The sequence below is a fragment of the Molossus molossus genome, unplaced genomic scaffold, assembly GCF_014108415.1.
Source record: "Molossus molossus isolate mMolMol1 unplaced genomic scaffold, mMolMol1.p scaffold_m16_p_4, whole genome shotgun sequence".
In the NCBI taxonomy this organism is placed as follows: domain Eukaryota; kingdom Metazoa; phylum Chordata; class Mammalia; order Chiroptera; family Molossidae; genus Molossus; species Molossus molossus.
In genome coordinates, this window is record NW_023425377.1 from 110,157,585 (window position 1) to 110,177,431 (window position 19,847).

At 46.3% G+C, this 19,847-nt stretch overlaps 1 protein-coding gene across 1 annotated transcript in view; it reads left to right on the plus strand.

Annotated features, from left to right (window-relative positions):
• ZNF827 (zinc finger protein 827) overlaps positions 1-19,847 on the plus strand; it is a 161,233-nt gene that overhangs the window by 126,492 nt on the left and 14,894 nt on the right. The gene's annotated exons all lie outside the window — the stretch shown is intronic.

Genomic DNA, 19,847 nt, shown 5'->3' on the forward strand with positions numbered 1-19,847 from the left:
AAACAAGCGTCGAACATGACAGAATCTCGCTCAGGAATTATTATAATCTCAGGAAACGGAGAATATGCATTGTACTCCCCATAGACTAACTGAACGTGCTGTTTTTTAAAATTTCTTTATTGATTTTAGAGAGAGAGGAAGGGAAAGAGAGAGAGAGAAACATCGATTTGCTGTTCCGCTTACTTATGCATTCACTGGTTGTGTCCTGACTGGGGACCGAACTACCAGCCTTGGTGTATTGGAACGATACTCAAACCAACTGAGCTAGCCGGCCAGGGCCAGCATACTTTAAAAACAATTACATGTATTAGTTAAGTTATAGCTTCTATGGCTGGACAGCTGTAAAACAAAAAGCCTAAATAACAGTGGCCTGAGGAAGGTAGAAGTTTATTTCCCCGCCATATGGCGGCAGAGTGGTGACTCCAAGGTGCCCAGGCTCCTTCTCTCTCATTGTCCTGCCGGTCTTGGCATATGGCTTTCATTTCACGGCTCAGTGTGACTGCTCCGACTCCCACCATTGCACCCACATCTTGTACAGCAGGAAGTCAAGGGCGTGGCCCCCTTTTAAAGGCATAACTTGGAGCTGCAGCACATCACTTCTGCTCACCTGTGGGCTAGAACTTAGTCACGTGGCCACACCCACCTGTTCTGGAGACTGACAGTGTTTTGCTGGGCAGCCATGAGCCCAACTACACCTCCAGGGTCCCTTTAGTAAAGGAAGAAGAAAAGCTTGGGGGACAGCTAGCAGTCTCTACCTCGGATATCTTGTCTTAGGTTAATTCAAGGTCAAGGGACCCAAAGACTGCTTAATAGTCCCAGATAGCTTTTGTTCAGAACGGAGATCCGGGCTGTGCCAGTGTCTGCATTGGCCTGTTATTTCCCTCTGTGACTTTACTCCTAACTCACCTGAGAGGCAGCAGGGGCTCAGGTGCCAACCACCAGGTTCAAACCTTAGCTCTGCCACTTGCCAGCAAGTTCACTGCCACTCGCTGTGCCTGGATTTTCTCCGCTGTCAAGTGCTGATGACAGTGGTGCCTACCTAAGTCCTAGGGTTTGGGGAAGGTTAGTGAAGTAATGATGCAGGTGGAACACTCAGAACAGTGCCTCACAGTGGGCACTCCTAAGGGCTCGAAACACTGTTGTTATTATGGGGAGTCCTGCATCTGACCAGCTGGTTTGATGTCTGCTCATTTGAGCTTAATTCATTATGAAAAAATGTCTGTTAATTTTATTTGGTTTTAAAATTTCAATAAATAGCCCAGCTGGTGTGGCTCACTGGTTGAGCATTGACCCATGCACCAAGAGGTATCTGGTTCAATTCCCAGTCAGGGCACATGCCCAGGTTGTGGGCCCGATTCTTAGTGTGGGGCATACAGGAGAAGGCCAGTCAATATCCTCTGTCATCAGTGTTTCTCTCTCTCTCTCCCTTCCTCTTTCTCTAAAATCAATTAAAAAAAATTTTTAAATCTCAGTAAACAAATCATTGTGTTGATTTAATGTTGGGGTATAGCCCTCACCCCTACCACCAATAAAATATCAGAAGGTGGAATTTGATTCACAGTGGGATTTGCAGTTAGGATTTGCAGCCCTAAATTGGGGTTGATGTGAACTTGAGCCAACTCATGAATCAGCGGATCGGCAGCGTCTTAGATCCGAGCCTCATTGGTGAAGAAGCTAGAAATTCAGTGTAGACCCCTGACGCCCGCCTTGTCACATTTGTTGATTTCTCAGCTGATGGCAGAGATTTCTGCTTTGATCCAACAAATTCACTAAACTCGAATAATTTAAGAACTCGTGGTGAAAACATTACCACTCAGACCTACCAATGGCATTAGTGGTCTTACTTTCTCCAATATTTCAGATTCCAACGTCTTGTAGCAGATGTCCATCCTTCCCTGACATTCTGCCTCCTCAGCTCTAATAAGCAAATGACTAAAAATAAGGTTAGAACATCTTCACAGCTGCAAACATACGCATGTGCATGTGTGTATTCAAGAACATATTGGCCACTAACACACACGTGAATTGTTAGGTCCTTTTATACTTTTACTGGTGTAAATTCTGAAAGCAGGTCAATACTTTTCCTCTATGTGAAGTGATTGAAATGCAAACCACGTATATTGTGGAATAGAAAGCAGGATTTTCATTAGGCTATAAATACTCGGCTGTGAATATAGTTAGTGGGGGCAGCCGGACTGCAGTGTTCAGACCTTCGACTTGATTTTCTTCTCTAATTCCCTTTGGTCCTCAGAACATAAAATGTAATAGGATGATTCTAAGTTCACTTCATCTTAAATTCAGTGAGGGAGAATGATGCTGGCCCATTATAGTGATTCTTATTTTTATCATCAGAAAATGGTAAAGAAAACAATATCACCCAATTGTATGGAAATGAAAATTATTTAGACTGGCCTGTGTCAGAATATTTACTAGGCTGAAACTGTAAGCACTTAGCGGGCGTGTGGGTTTAACAACAATACAATGGGAATGTCCAGAAGAAAGTTTCATTTCTACCACAGAAGATTCGATCTCTTAAAACTCAACATGTTACAATACAATGCTTTAAAACTGTTCAGGCCTTGAAGAAACAGGTTTTTGCCTGTTGGTTCCTCCAAACAAAAAAAGAAGGATTCCACTCTTTTTCTTTAAAAAAAAAATAGGTGAAGACAGAAAACAGTAAGGCATCGAAGGGGCAAACAGAATGGGGGGCTGGTACCCCCACATTACTTAACAAGCCCTAAAGAAAAAGGGGCAAAGTCCTTTATCTGGAAGGCAGAATTTGGGGAGGAGAGGGGAGGGGCTATTGATAATCTCTTAAAGTTCAAGGACTTCACAAACCTCTCCTTGGCCAACTAGAACACGACGTAAGACTCATGTGAGTGACCAGGTGAGCAGTTGTAACTTGATAGGAAGATAATCCTCCGACTATTATGTAAGAGCAGCAGAGTGAGCCTGAAAAGGTCAGGGTGAAGCTTTCTAAAATACAGAGTTTACCTCTAAGAGCAGGGTCTGAACTTTACTCTATAGCATCTATTGTGCAACACAGAGAAACTCATACTCTAACTTGAAACTCACACTCTTGACATTGAGGTAGGATTTGTTTGTGGGAGACTCTTCACGACCTCTAATTTTTGTTTTGGGATATTATACTAGGGTTCTGTTGATTAATAATTATTGCAAAGGGAGTCCCAATTCTGGGACTCCCTTGGGGGCCTGGGCCCTAAGAGACCAAATTTCTTTACAAAAACCTCAGTGCCTTTGACTTTGTCTCTGACTTCGCTCGACCCTTGGGAGGACACCCCAGGATGTGCACCTCTGGTCAGTGTGTGTGGTTCGGTTCACCGTCTATGAAAAGGGACAGCACTACCATACTGATAGTTAGGAGGAGCAAATGATATAATGTGTGTCGGGCATTTTACTGAGCGCCTGGTGCATCGTTAGCTCTTCGTGAACTTTATTACTGGAGTGCTCGCTGTATTTCCTGCGTAGGTGTTAAGTAGGTAAAAGGATAAATGACACCAAATTTCCAGAAATTTGATTTGCTAGTGATGAAATTAGGTGTCCCTCCCACCCTTCTCCCACCATTCACTGCCCCCTGCCCTTGCTTCCCTCCACTGACCCAGTATTACCAGTTTCACGGGCATCCTGCCGGAGATAGCGTGTGCACAGACAAGTGGGAAAATGTCTGTATATATCAATATTTTGGGAACATGTATCTTCATCAGCTCCCCACTTGAAAGAATAAGGAACGTCCTCCAAGCTGATCATTGAAATGAGGAAATGGTGTGGAGTCTCTTCCCTTCACACTTGCAAATGGCAGACGAATCCGCCCTGTGGAGTCACATGGTCACATCCCGTCCACGTCACAGTGGTACAGATGAAGGACATGTGCACCCTTTTGCCAGGGCAGACTCTGAGGCCGGAGCAGCATTCGGTGGCACCGTGAGCTTCCTACCGCATTCAGTGAGCCATTCACCTCCGTGGTCATCCAGCTGCGGGGGCCGAACACGGGCGCCCAGAATCAACACCAGTTCTCTTGTACATGTTTTTATACACTTTATCAGCTGATGCTCCACATTAAGTGGAAAGGGAATCGGAAGCCTCCGTTGAGGAGCCGTGGGTCTAAGACAGTGTAGCTGAGCAGATCGGCCAAAGAAGGTCAGAAGAACGAGCTGGTCCCTCTCCCTCCCTCGAACATTCCCTTTGCCCCGCACACAGGAGCCTGGTCGAATCGTGACCTAGCTCTTCCCCGCTCCACTCACAGCCAAAGGGCTTGGGTTAAAGGGCACGCGTGTGACTTTGATGTTGCGTGGTAACGTGGAACTGCGATGTATCGATAATGCAGCGAGCGAAGATGCGGACGCTCCCCGCACGCAGCTGACGGCGTTTCGGACACTGTTTGGTGGCGTCTCTGGTTAACAGACCCGGGCTGGGCATCGTGGTTTGCATTTTGGTTCAACCTTCACTGGGGAAGAAGAAATGGGTGTGCCAGTCCATTTGAAAGCCCTGCTGTCAGAAACTCACTTTCTACCCGTGGCTCCACCTGCCAGACTGGCCCTTGGCACCTGGTGTTATTCAGTGCTCGGCCCGCTGCGGGCGCTCTGGTTGCCCCATAACTCTGTGAATGGGGTCCTGACAAGTAAAGAGCTTTTCCATGGGCCTCCCTGGCATTGGGTACGCGTCTGCTTTTTAAGTGAGAAACATAGATACCTCTAGAAGTTTCACCTGACACATCTCCTGTAAAGTTAGAATGTGACCACCTTTCCAGCTCAGGAGGTACCAACAGGACTTTGCGGCAAATCTATAGCCTGAAAAGGCAGCCAGCCATGCGCCGTGGAAGTCAGAATGTGGCAGCATTCCAAATCGAGGCGCATTTGTGAGTTCCCATATTAATATTAAATGCAAGAATCCTGCTTCATGCATCATTAAGGTTACAAATGTCCACATGCCAAAATTGGGCAATAGCAGAAAATATGATTCTCATGGTGACATCTGTTCCCCACTACATAACATGTTTTATAAATACAGTGTACAGTTTGAAGACTGATTAATCATGCAAAGCCTCCAGTATGTGGTGTTAAGAACCTGAACTTCAGCATGGGGTAGGGGGAGACCTGGGGGGGCCCGGGGGGTGAAGAGGGCTTTGAGCTAAGACTGGTTCACTCCCAGTCTGGGTTCAACTGTATGACTTTAGGCAAGCACTTTGCTGACCCACACCTCAGGTTCTGTCAGTGAGAAGCAGTAATGTGCCTTCGCCCTAGTTCGCAGAAGGGGAGTTACAGATTCTGCTGAGATGAAGTCTCCAAAGAATGCTGCACCTCCATCATCAAAGGTAGAGGTAGTGACTTTATGTTATGGGGTAGCAAGTGGTGCAGCGGGGACAGACTAGAACCAATCGGCCTGTCTACTTGCATGTGATCTGCACTGGTTTACATATAGCATATATCAATGCATGTTTCTCTCCTTTGCCTATAATTAGTGAAATTTAATCAAACCAACGAATATTTATTGCCCAATATATTTAAGGTCTGTGTAAAGAGAGAGTTTAGGAAGAGGTGCTTTCAAAGATGATCAAATCAGAAAGTATGAGAAAAATACCTACACACAACTGATAGTAATACAGGACAGACAAGTGGAATATATTGCATTTCCACTGTGGAGTAAGATAATGCCTCCATATTTCTGAATCTGTTATTTGATTTTTCTAGAGTTCAATTTGTAACCAAAATATTGCATTGATATTTCTATATTTAACTTATTTGATTTATTTTTCAATTTGAAATGGAAGGAAGATTTTCTTTTTTATTTCTCCTCCTTTTGTTCAGCTACTTCAGAGTCATATCGCTGAACATGATCTGTTTTTTTAATGTATCTTTAGACTGTTGAATATTTACATTTCTGATGTGTGAGCTGAAAATCCATTTTTGACTCTTTCAGTCCTTAAATGATTAAATAGAAGTGGTTTAGATTTTTAATTTAGTTATTTTGATACTGGGAATGCCCTGACTTTTGGATACAAGTTTGATTCTTCAGGTCCCTTCTTGATAGGATATGTGTTTGGAGTAGTATTAAGTTTACATTAAACCTTTCACACTGTTAACTTCATTCTGTTCTTCAACAAGGATGTTTTGTTCAAGGTTGTACAGGGTGGGGCAAAATAGGTTTACGATTGCTTGTATGGAAAACAATACAATAATTTATAAATAATACGAGAATAAACTGTTTCCCATATTCACAACTGTAAATCTGCTTTTGCCCCACCGTGTATTTTCTTCTGTGGCCATAAAATGCAGTGGCACTTGCTGCCTAGGAAAGAGAAAATTAGCACATGACCTTGGCCTCCTTAGGACCCAGTCCAAGGGAAGGTCATCAGCCTACAAAAATTCCAAACCAGCAACTATGGCTTTTTGCTACCTTGACACAGAAATCAAAGGTCCTTCACAACCTAGAGCTAAGTGCCCTCCAAGGGACCCTGGAGGGCATACTCTTCCAGGTGCATATTCTGGGTTCGGATCAGTTCTCACTCTACCAGCTGAGAGACCAGGTTAGTTTCTTAATCACTCTGAGCTCCAATTTCCTCCACTACAAAATGAAGATAAAAATGAGACCAACCTATCCTGGCTGGTGTGGCTCAGTGGTTGAGCATCGACCCATGCACCAAGAGGTGGGCGGTTTGATTCCTGGTCAGGGCACATGCCCGGGTTGTGGGCCCAATCCCCAGTGGGGGGCATGCAGGAAGCGGCCAATCAGTGTTCTCTCTCATGGATGTTTCCACCTCTCTTTCCCTCTCCCTCAAATCAATAAAGAAAAAAAAAATTTTTTTAATAAGACCAACCTTAACATGTTGTTGTGAAGAGTAAATGAAGGTCTTAGCCTCCACATGGCCTGGGACAAAACGGGCTGAGTCAGTCTTAGCTGGTCACACGTAAAATTCCCCTTTTAGCCCCCTCCGCTCCCCCCCCCCCCCGCCGTTAAAAAGATGTGTGGCTATTCAGGTTATTGACAGTGATATTATTATGGAGATTGCCTATTTTATTTATTTAAAAATAAAATGTGTTACTTATTATTGGTAACCAATGACCAATGCTGCCCATCGTTCTGACACTTTCCTAGGAAAATACTAATAATCCCTTCCCTCTTCTACGAGCTAACAAGCTATTTCCCAATCCTGTGTCTGTGCTCCCTGCCTGGGGGAAAATAATTAAATGAACCAACAGAGAGAAATCTCCACCATACGAAAACTTATAACTGCTTAATCAAATAGTATTTCTGAGTCACAGGGAAAAATATGTTTTGATCAGTGTTACCTTAACTTGTTAAATCTGCCATCAACTAACATACATTTTATAATATGCTAAACCCCAAGGTCAAGAGAAAAGCAAAATAGAAGAGTTAGTTTCTGTTGGTGCAGAATTCAATAGATTAGGAGCAGAGAGAAGAAAACTGAAAATTTGAAACTGGATGTAGTCACACAGGAATGTTGCAGTGTCCCGGAGCTGATAAGGGCTTTAAGGAAATGTAGAAATCTTTAAAGGGATGGGTGATATGATCAAGGCTTGTCTATAAGAAAAGAGGACTAGAATAATTGAGAATACCAGTGGATTCCAATTTTAGTGAAGAAAACGATAGAAGCCCTAAGGGCGTACTTGAATAATATTTGGAAATGATTGTGGCTTGAATTTTAAAAGAAACATTCAGTATTTTTAAAATACTCTATAGGTATGATGCATAGCACATCATATAATTTCAGGAGTAAATGGGCATTAAAATTTTAGTATTTTAGACAGTCAGGATTTTTATATTTTAGAGTATTTTTTAAAAGCTTAAATTCTCTAACAATGGTGATTTGCTATATTCTTTTCATGTATTCATTTCCTCATTTATTCCATACGTATACTGAGCACTTAGTTCAGCAATAAACAAGGAAAAAAGGGTAATTCTCCCATTTGCCCAAATGATGGTATTGTTTTCCCTCAAGATGTTCTCATTTGTGCTCATACTTTATAATAAACGGTAGAAGGAAATTCTTTGGGTTGAAAGATTTCCCGTCTCGTCATACAGCCACTGGATAGCTCCGCACTGGAATGCCTGTTCTTTTTCTTCCCTGGGAAAAGTTGAAAGAACAGGCATCATTGGATCTGGTCCTGGAGCAAGGAAAGCTCATCTGAAAGTAGTTTTTGTGATTAAAATGTACATAATCAGTGCTCAGGCGTTTGATGTGCAGCACCCAGCAGAGTAAAGCCCCAGAAGACCACCTGGAGAGCAGAAATGAGGGGGAGGCTCCCAGTTCACCTTCCTCCCTCCAGCCAGGTCCTGGGAGAAGCATGTGGGCGCCCCGGTAAAGCCCACTTTAAATGTATGTGAGCAGAGACGCTTCTTCGTTGTGGTTGGCGAATACAGGGAAATTTAGAGTCGGACAAATCAAGATTGTAGCAGACAGATTTATCTCCGGTGAAATAAGTCAGAACTTTTGGAGTTTCTTCTTTGATTTTATAGTGTAATAGTACAACGTAATGAATAGTTAAGCTTTGGAGCCAGACAGACTTGGGTTTGGGACAGGCTGTTACTTACCAGCTGGATGACCTTTCATTCAATGTTCAACCTCCCTGAGCCTGATACTTTTTTGTGGGTTTTTGTTTTTTTTTGTAAAATGGGAATGGTAATAATAGTATCTAATGCAGAGTGCTGTTATAAGGTTAAATATAATGTATGTGAACTGTGTAATACAGGGCCTAGCACAATGGTAAATCCCCCATAAACATAAGCTATTGTTTTAATTATGTATTATCTCCTTAATATACTCTTAACAGACTGCCCTTTTTTTTTTTTTGCATAATGGAGATAAACCGCCAGTATAGGGTGAAACTAGTTACACACTTTAAGCCTTTATCTGTTAGAATTACGTTCAGCTCAACCACAGTGACTTAACCAAATGGGGCCCTTTTTCTTCCCCAGAGCAAGGAATTCAGGGTAGATAGCACAGGGCTGGTGCAGCAATGGAGGGGCCCAGCCTCCTCCCAGTTTCTGCTCTACCACCCTCATATGGCTTCCATCTTCACGGTTGGAAGAGGGCTGCTGCACCTCCAGACGGAGCAGGAAGAAGAGCCCAGGAGAAAGACTTTTGTTCAAAACTCCTTTTTTCAGGAAGTGGGGGAGTGTCAGAGACTCCGTCCCCAGGAACACTCACCTGTCCCTTAGTGGCCAGAACTATGTGTCATTGCCCGCCCTCAATACCAGTGAGAGCTAAGAAGACGTGCGCATGTTTTTAACTGGGCACATTGCCACCCTAAAAAAAACAGTAATAATTGTAGCTCCGTTGGGTATTGAGTAAACCACCAGCTGTGTCCGCCACAAAGCCACGAGAAGTACCCAGCCTGATGGTTTTCTAGCAAAGATTCATAAATGTCCTCAGCATGGGGACATTCTGAAGGCATTTGCTAAGACTTTAAGTCCTACCAATATCATTGGTCTACGTAACTGGCAAGATAATAACCGGAGCCCTTCAGGTGGGACTTCTGAATCTCGACTGTCAGGTACTTCTGCGTTGCAGTGTAAAATCAGGTTACCATTTAGTTCAACAGTCATGGTCTTGGTGATGCTACTGTCTCATTTCTTCAGTGAGCTTTTGTTGAGGATCCACTGATCTTAGAAACACAAGCAGGGGGAAAATGTAGAAGCAACCTCCAAAATGCAAATGGGTTGTTGTTGTTTTTAAAAATTTTTTTCCTTTATTGATCTTAAAGAGAGAGGAAGGGAGAGGGAGAGAGATGTAGAAACACTGATGAGAGGGAACATCGATTAGCTGCCTCCTGCATGCCCCCCACTGGGATTTGGCCCACAACCTGGGCATGTGCCCTGACCGGGAATCCAGCCAGCGACCTCTTGGTGCGTGGGTCGATGCTCAAACACTGAGCCACACTTGCCGGGCCCTGTGGGTTTTTTTGAAGGTGAAGTTACGAAGAGGTGACACCCATCAGTCGGCCTCGATTCTGGCAGCGATGCCTTGTGTTTGGAAGCTTAGGGAAGTTCCCTGAGGTCCTCAAGTTCTCTGTAATCAGCCTCACTCGAATCAGGGCTGCCAGGTCCTAGCCGTTTTCTAAAGGGATGCTGGTTTTCTCCCATTGAATTGAAATGACCTGTGTATAAAATCAGATGTGGAAAGTGTTTATGGTTCTTTACCAGTTTAAAGATTACAAGCCAATGGGCACGGATTCCTTGAGCCCAGCACTAAGCAAACACCCATTTGGCTGTAGACTTCGGCATTCATTTCTCATGGCAAAGCGGAGCTTTAATGAGACAGTGGGACAAGAACTGAGGTTCTCTGGGCCTCCGTTTCCCTTTATGTAAGAAGAGAATATTTAACAAGAGCATCCTTAAGGCTCCTCCCTGAACTACTAAGGTTTGGAGCAGAATGAAGACTTAGTTACTGTGGGAGCTTTTCTGTTACTCAGCCCTGTGTACGCTATGGGGTGCGCTGGGGCGAGGGGCCTGGATTTTTATGCCTTGGTTCCAGCCTCATGGATATGAAGGAGTTGGATTCCCAGAAATCTGATCTTGGTCTAATGCTCTGTCAAACAGGGTTCAGTAGAGCTCCCTCCCAAATTCTACCAGATGGGTTTATTTTACGAAAATTATTGGAGAAATGCTTGATGGGTTTCATCTTCCCAGGTCCTGTGCATGGACTTTGCTAAGTTTGTTAAGCATTAAAGTTTGAAATGAGCCCAAAGAAGATCAAGGCTATGAACTCTTTTATGTCTCAGAATCTCCACCCAGTGTTTTTAATTGGGCGCAGATTCACCAAAACCATTGCTAAATTCTGTGTCAGCTGTTCTTTGAATTGGCATCATGACCTGCAGAAAATCCCATGCTTTGGGAGAATGTTTGAAATGGTCTTTCATGGGGATCTGGTTACCCCAAGACCTACAGAGAGGTGGTCCTAAGGAACCTAATAATAGATCTATTAGGGCCCACCAAGCTACCCGAAGTCGAAGTGGCCTTTAAGAAGAAAAAAAAAAGTAAGCATATGAGAACGACAAGCAGCAGAGCAAGGATGTTAACCCCAAAGAGTCCTTCACCACAGTTGACTCCTCCATTCACAAGCAGTGCTCAGAACATAGCAGCTTGTTTGGAGCAGAGGCCCTGCAGAGCCCACAAAACCGAAGGACGGGGTCTCACCAGAAAACCGCATGCTCTGCCTAGAACTGGCCTGATAGGTTTTAACCTCTTCGGGGTACCAAGTCTAAATGCAGAGGATTTCAGGATGTCAGTTGCGATACGCCTTGAAACTCTCCAGGCTTGCTGATGAAAGAAATGATCAGAATACCATCTGTCACGCCTGGCCAGTGTGGCTCAGTGGTTGAGCGCTGACCCATGCACCGAGAGGTCGCTAGTTCAGTTTCTGGTCAGGGCACATGCCCAGGTTGTGGGCCCAATCCCCAGTGGGGGGCATGCAGGAGGCGGCCAATAGATGTTCTCTCTCATCGATGTTTCTCTCCCTCTCCCTCTCCCTTCCTCTCTCTCTAAAATCAATAAAGAAAAAAAAATACCATCTGTCACAAAGGAAAACCCAGGCGGCCTCAAAGCCTCTTCCTCAATGAGCAGCCGATGCGGATTTAGTCAATCTGGACAGTTAGCTGTGTGCTGAGGTCACACTTTGGCCCATCTTCTGCTTACGGCTTTAACCAAATAAAGCCTTTTCTCTGCATTTCTCTTGCCAAAGTCAGGTTGAGAGATGGTGCTTTGAGAGGATTGTTTTGGCAGAAGATACGGGGATCTTCTCACACAGCAACAACGCCAAATGATACACCTCTCAGGGGGCTAAGTGATGTCGAAATGGAAAAGAGGCAAACTACAGTTCCTTCCTTTGCCACTTTTGTCTTTTTGGTTTGTTTTGTTTTGTTTTTGGGGGGTCCTGTTGTTCGTTTGTTTTTCTGTTTTGTTTGTTTGTTTGTTTTTACCAAAAAAGCTCTCCAAATATCAATGAAAGGTCCAAGACAACTTTCTGCAGTAATAACCGGTTTGCTTCGGAGGGGCTTGGCTTTTAGGATTCCCCCATTTGATCTTCCTCTTGTTCCTTGTATAGTCTGATTTTTACCATATTGCAGTTTCTAACTTCTCTGTGGCTGGAAATATTCTAGGCTGACACTTTCGAGAAGAGAGACGGAAAGAAATCCGAGTGTCTGTGAATTGTTGCTAAATCTGCACATGTCCACTTATAACCAAGAATATTAAACTCCGAGCCAAAGAACAGGAGGAGAAGAAAAATCCTTTCCTGGTCTGTTGTAGACTTTGGCGTTGATCCCATAGGGCGTGGAGGAGCTTCAGGGAGCCTGTGGGTCAAGCCTCTGCCGTCCCAGAGTCACGAGCCGGGCTCCCTGAGGCAAGTACTGCATCCACTGGGCCTCAGTTTTCTCATGTAAAAGGAACCCTGAGCAAGGTGATGCTGAAGGTTCCTCCCTGAACTAGGGTTTGGGGAAGGATGGTGACTTAGTTACTGTGGAAACCCTGATTCTGTTACTCAACCCTGAACACATTTTGGGGTGCCCTGGGAATTTAATGCCTCGGGTCCATCCTCAAGAAAATGAAAGAGCTGGGTTACAAGAATACTTGATCGAATGTTCTGTCAAGTCTGTCAAGCTCCCACCCAGATTCTACCAGATGGTCTATTTCATGGAAAATTCTGGAGAAATACTTGATGGGTTTCATCTTCCCAGAACCTGTGCATGAAATGAGGCTTATCCCCTTGGGTCACTATGTCATAGCAGGCAGAATTTAAAATACTGTCTCTTGGTTATTAAGCCTCATCATTACGAGTGAGGGGCCTTGGTTTACTATAAACTGGAAGAGCTAAGAGCCTTGTATTGGGGCTGCCAATACGCCTCGTACTGAGTGACTTTCCTTATGCTCTGTTCTGTTTCCCCAGCTGTAAAATGGGGAGAAAAGTGCTTGGTCCTGTGAACCCACTGACCTCACTTAACAAAAATATGTTTAAGGAATAGGAAAATCCCCAAATGACATTCAAGGCAAAGACTATAGTTGGAAAAATGGAGAGAAAGACACCTGTTCAGATAGTTCCAAGTAGCCGGGAATCGGAGTATAAGAGTATGAAGAGAAATAAGATGCTTATAAGAGACAAAATCCTGAGACTCTGTATAAAAGAATATACACGGGTGGTCAAAGCAGGTTTACAAGTGTTCATATGAAAAACAGTACAATAATTAATAAATAATAATACAAGAATAAACTGTTTCACGTACTCACAACTCTAAGCCTACTTTTGCCCACCCCTATATTAGCGTTAGGAAAGGATTGTGTTACAAAGAAATGAAGAATGTACAGCAAGAAAACCACCAACAAAGTGAAAAGCCAACCTACTGAACAAGAGAAAATATTTGCAAATCATATATCTGGTAAGGGGCTAATATCCAAAATACCTAAGGAACTTGTACAACTCAAGAGCAACCCCATCCCGGGAAATCAATCCAATTAAAAAATGGTTAGAAGACCCGAATAGATGCTTCTCCAAAGAGGACACACAGATGACCAATAGACATGAAAAGATGCTCAATGTCACTGATCATCAGGGAAATGCAAATCAAAACCACAGTGAGATATCACCTCACACCTGTCAGAATGGCTTTTATCAAAAAGACAAGAAATAACAAGAGTTGGTGAGGGTGTGGAGAAAATAGAACCTTGGTGCTCTGTTGGTTGGTATAGAAATTGGTGCAGCCACCAGGAAAAATAGTATGGAGCTTCCTCAAAAAATTAAAAATAGATTACCAAATGATCCAGCAATTATACGTCCCGGTATTTATCCAAAGAAAATGAAAACACGAACTCAAAAAGATATCTGCACCCCCGTGTTCACTGCAGCATTATTTACAACAGCCAAGACATGGAAACAACCTAAGTGTCCATCAGTAGATGAATGGATTGTGTGTATATATTTATATATATTTAATGGAATATTATTCCACCATAAAAAAGAAGGAAATCTCGACTCTGTAGTGGGAATGAGCAGAGGAGAAGGAAAGCTGAGAATAATTGTTGGGTTAACCAATAAAGTGTCTGCCGGAGAGTTTGTGTTGAAGAGAATAATCTTGCGGCTTGTTGTTATCAGGAAGAAGTAAGGATATGAAACCTTTGGGGGTAAGGCTCATGACTGTAAACATTTCCTCTAATAAAATCATTAAATCACCGTTCTTGTGTTGAGTTTAAACACCTATTCAGAAGGCAAATAGCCTTATTTTTCACCCTGAATTGGCCGTAAACCTTAACTAATGCTACTTCTAGGCCTCAGTCTTCCCCACTATAAAATAAGAATAATGTTTATTCCCTGCCTCACTTGGATCCTTCCATTCATTCATTCATTTATTCAACAACTATATACTATGTACCTACTATGTCTCAGGCACCATGTTAATGCTGAGGATACACAAATAAATAACCCAGAAGCCCCTTCCCCGCCGACTTGCATCCTGATAGGCAGGGAGGCCGGGGGCATATTTATTGAACGCTGCCGCGTGTTGGACGATGGCGGGAGCTCTGTATTAAAAAGATGTATATATGATATATGTGCTGTGTAAACAAGTAATATAATAGGTAGAGTGGTGCAATACAAATATTCATAAAAGTGCTCTGGGCCAGAGAAGGGGAAATGACTCACTGTGCCCGGGGAGTTGGGAAGGCTTTACCAAGGCGGTGAAATCTGAGACAGGGCTTGAAAATGAGCCAGACTTTGCTGTGCAGAAGTGCTGGGGTGCGGACTAGCTTCTGGTGGAGTCACAGTCGACCCGAAAGAACTGGCAGCTTCAAAGACCAGTCTGCTCCCCAGAGGGCGAGTAGCTCCCTCTGCGGAGCCTCTGCGGGTGGGAGGTGACGAGGGGCGGACCGTGGCGGTGGCTGCAGCCAGGTGGCAGAGAACCTCAGAAGCCACATGAAGGAGCTGGGCCTTGGAGAGCCCTTGGGACACAGGACAAGTCTTGGTCAGATTGGTGGCTCAGAAAGATCATTCCGGAGCCCGTGAGGAGGGGTCCTGGAGGGGAGTGAGGCTGGTAACAGGCTGTCGGGGAGGCTTGTGCGGAGATCCTGCTGAGAGACGATGGCTCGGTTAAGGCACTGGGCTCCTTTTTATTTGTTTTTCTCGGTTGTGGAAATGTACTAAAAATCAAAGAATAGAAAACTTTACATAAAAATATGTCCATTTTAGCCCAGCCGGTGTGGCTCAGTGGTTGAGTGTCAACCCCTGTACCAAGAGGTTGCTGGTTCGATTCTGGGTCAGGACACATGCCCAGGTTGTGGGCCTGATCCCCAGTGAGGGGCGTGCAGGAGGCGGGCGGTCGATGTTCTCTCTCATGGATGTTTCCATCTCTCTCTCCCTTCCTCTCCCTCTAAAATCATAGCTTCCACATTGTTGTCCACACACACACACAAAACTGAGAGGTGATATCTTTTTGTTAAACCTGTGGTGCGGATCCTGGTGGTATCCAGGCGGGGTCATCCAGTGCACCGTGATGGGGGTGGAGCATGGCGCCAGTGTCTAGGGACTGAGCTTCACCCTGTGCGTCCACGGGACCCTCGCCACCATCCCGCAGCAGTCCCCTTCACATAGGGTCTCCGTCAGTGTCACTGATGCAGAGACCGGAGCAGGCCTGCGTACCAGCTTTCATCAGTGTGTCTTCACCAGCAGGTTCACAGTTTAAGTATTTGAAAATATTCTTGACAACTTCTGATCATCAAGAACTGGGGACAGAACGTGCTCCTCTTTCCTGAAATGCCTCTGGAGGACCCTCGGCCACGGCCGGCGGCTCTCAGTGACAGTGTGGGCCCGTCCTGTGCAGAAAGGCAGACTGTCGACATTCAGAAGCCGTCCTTGCTGGGTGCCCGTCACAGGAAGGTCTCACTCGAGAACTGAAGACAGCTTTGGGTGGCTGATTGCACGTGTTGAAAGACAGAGAGGGGAAAGAATCAAAAAAGTCCTGAAATAAGAGCCACAGCTCCTGGTGAATGATTGGATGCATCGTTCAAAGACTGAGAGGGAGGAATCCAAAAAGTGTCTGCGGTTTCTCACATGGCATTTGGTGGTACCGATCACAAGAGCTGTGGAGGAGTGTGGCACCTGCTGAGGAGTGGGCCTCTGTCGGACTCGTTTCATCAGCATGACGCTTCCCGAGCCTCCATCCCCACCGCCTCATCCAGCTGTGGTTTCAAGTTCATGTTTGGGACAAAGCTCCAAATGGCCTGTGGTTGCCTCGGAGCATGCAAAATGAGAGTACGTAGCTGCAGAGAATGCAGACAGCAAGCGGGGAGAGAGCTGACCCCCACACCAGGCTCAGGGTTCAGGTGCAGGAGGTGGCCGATTGGCCATGGACGCCCTCCTGGTGGCTCAGGCCTGCTCACCACCACTGCACGCTGTTCTTTCTGCTTCGCTGAAGCACAGACTTCATAGTTTTAATAGTTTTTTAAGGCCAGTGGAGGGGATTAGACTTTCCATGATGCTTCAACTTCTCAAGTGCATGACTAATACTTGAAAGAATTAAGAGACTTCTTTATTTTTAATTGCATCTACTTGTTTGGTATGTGACTCGATCCATCATTCTCGTCGTGAATGTATTGGAAGACCCTGTACCCTCTTGACCTCTCCTTGTAATTAGTACCACCATCCTGGTTCACAGCGCTGTTTTGATAACACACTTGAAAGGAACTTCTGAAATGCCCTCTCGTCGCTATGGGGCTGCAGTGCCATTGGCATGGGCTCAAGGACGGTCATCGCAAGAGTGGTCCTTGTCCTCAGCAGGTCACTGGGCTCTTTTCCGCCTTCTTTTCCCCACCATCCTGCCCCTTTTTGGTCACACATTCCAACTTGAATAAGATGAGCTCTTGTCTCTGAGGCCCGAAGAGCACTGTTTTAAACACAGACAGATGAAGAACAGCGCCTTGTCGCTGTGGGCACTGCAGGCAGGTACACGCGGTCCCAGCGACCAGCGGAGCGGTCCCAGCAAACAGCAGAGCGGTCCCAGCGATCAGCAGAGCGGTCCCAGCAAACAGCAGAGAGGTCCCAGCAAACAGCAGAGCAGTCCCAGCGACCAGCGGAGCGGTCCCAGCGACCAGCGGAGCGGTCCCAGCAAACAGCAGAGAGGTCCCAGCAATCAGCAGAGCGGTCCCAGCAAACAGCAGAGAGGTCCCAGCGATCAGCAGAGCGGTCCCAGCAAACAGCAGAGAGGTCCCAGCAAACAGCAGAGCAGTCCCAGCGACCAGCGGAGCGGTCCCAGCGACCAGCGGAGCGGTCCCAGCAAACAGCAGAGCGGTCCCAGCGATCAGCAGAGCGGTCCCAGCAAACAGCAGAGAGGTCCCAGCAAACAGCAGAGAGGTCCCAGCGACCAGCGGAGCGGTCCCAGCAAACAGCAGAGAGGTCCCAGCAAACAGCAGAGAGGTCCCAGCAAACAGCAGAGAGGTCCCAGCGACCAGCGGAGCGGTCCCAGCAAACAGCAGAGAGGTCCCAGCAATCAGCAGAGCGGTCCCAGCAAACAGCAGAGCGGTCCCAGCGATCAGCAGAGCGGTCCCAGCAAACAGCAGAGAGGTCCCAGCAAACAGCAGAGAGGTCCCAGCAAACAGCAGAGAGGTCCCAGCAAACAGCAGAGAGGTCCCAGCGACCAGCGGAGCGGTCCCAGCGACCAGCAGAGCGGTCCCAGCAAACAGCAGAGCGGTCCCAGCAATCAGCAGAGCGGTCCCAGCAAACAGCAGAGCGGTCCCAGCGACCAGCAGAGCGGTCCCAGCAAACAGCAGAGCGGTCCCAGCGATCAGCAGAGCGGTCCCAGCAAACAGCAGAGAGGTCCCAGCAAACAGCAGAGAGGTCCCAGCGACCAGCAGAGCGGTCCCAGCAAACAGCAGAGCGGTCCCAGCGATCAGCAGAGCGGTCCCAGCAAACAGCAGAGAGGTCCCAGCGACCAGCAGAGAGGTCCCAGCGACCAGCAGAGCGGTCCCAGCAAACAGCAGAGCGGTCCCAGCGATCAGCAGAGCGGTCCCAGCGACCAGCAGAGCGGTCCCAGCAAACAGCAGAGCGGTCCCAGCGATCAGCAGAGCGGTCCCAGCAAACAGCAGAGAGGTCCCAGCAAACAGCAGAGAGGTCCCAGCGATCAGCAGTGAGGTCCCAGCAAACAGCAGAGCGGTCCCAGCGATCAGCGGAGCGGTCCCAGCAAACAGCAGAGAGGTCCCAGCAAACAGCAGAGAGGTCCCAGCGACCAGCGGAGCGGTCCCAGCACCGTGCGTCGTCCCTTCCACACACACACCGAGCTGTTTCTCCTGTCCTTGGATCAGACTCTCTGGCAAGTCTGCACTCAAATGAAAATTGGTCCGGTTGCCGTTCTAACCAAATTGAATGAAATAAAGTGCTTTGTTCCCATGTTGTCTCTGACTGGTGGTCTGAGAATTTCATCTGCTGGGATCTCACGAAAAGTCTTTCCCCTGGGTCGTCATCGCCACGTGGTACCCAGCTCTGTACAGCAGTACTATGCGTTGAAAGGGTTCACAGTAATTTACCGAGGTAAAGGACAAGATATAACCCCGTAAATTATTTGTCTTCTTCAAAGTAAGGCCTGCAGGCCTCTAGGGACCCAGGCACCTGTCATGGAGGCGTCCTCTTCCGTTTTTTGGTGATTTCTCTGTCACTCATCCTCTTACATTACTATGAAAGGGATGTTTGTGTCATCTGCCAACGTTCAGTGAGACGAAGAAAGGTGGAGGAAAGTAAAGGTAATCCTAGAGGATGATGAGAAAATAAAATATTTCGAAGATGACAGGGAAGGTATTAATGTCCATTGATTTAATTTATGGCTGAGAATTATGTGCAGATAAACTTGGGGCACTCACTGTTTCCCCAAGTCTGATGAGACCTCTAGGGAAATTCGGGGTGAGCACCCTTGCATTAGGGAGTTTTTGTGGAAGAATGTTCTCGTCCGTTCACACTGCTATAACAAAATACCACCCACGGGGCGGCTCACAAACAACGTAAATGTGTTTCTCACAGTCCGGAGACTGGATGGCTAAGGTCAGGGTACCAGTGTGGGCAGGTGAGGGCCCTCTTCTGGGTCGCAGACTTTTCGGTGTCCTCACACCGTGGAAGGAGTGAGGAACTCTGTGGGGGTTCTTTCCTAAGGGCACTAATCCCCTTCAAGGGGGCTCCGTCCTCGTGACCTAAGCACCTCCCAGAAGCCCCACCTCCTGATACCATCACCTTGGGGATTAGGATTGTGACGTATGGGGGGTGGGGGGGCGCGCACACTCAGACCATAGCAGGCGGCTTGCAGTTGTCATCACTGAGTCTCTGTAACAAGTTCCTCATTAAAGATTCTGTGCAGCCCTTTTGAACATAGGGCAGAGCTTTTCCTTATAAAGGGCAGTGCTGGTGTGTTGCAAGGGATCGAACCATCGGTTTTCACATCAGAATCTGAGACTCAGCATTCTTGATTTACGATCTTGTGGCTAAAGTCTGCGTTTCTGGAATTTTAACGTTCAATTCAGCCGTTCACTCATTCAACAGTTTTTTATGGAGTACTGATTGTATAGTGGACACACTGCTAAACCACGCTACCGGCCCACTAGAGGTTTGGGTTGGCTGACCTTTAGTGATGAAAAGGAGAAAAGACTGGAGACTTGGCCGCAACGGGAGTTCATTCGCCACCACACCTCTCAAGACTAGCCCTTCTCAGAGACAGCTGATGAGCATGAAGACCAGAGGTTACCAGCCACACTCTTAGAAGGAAGCCTCTGCTTAAACCCTGAATGTTGACTCAACTGAAATTTGTCGTGTTGCCTTGTTTATTCCTCATGATGCTTTGTTCTTTTGG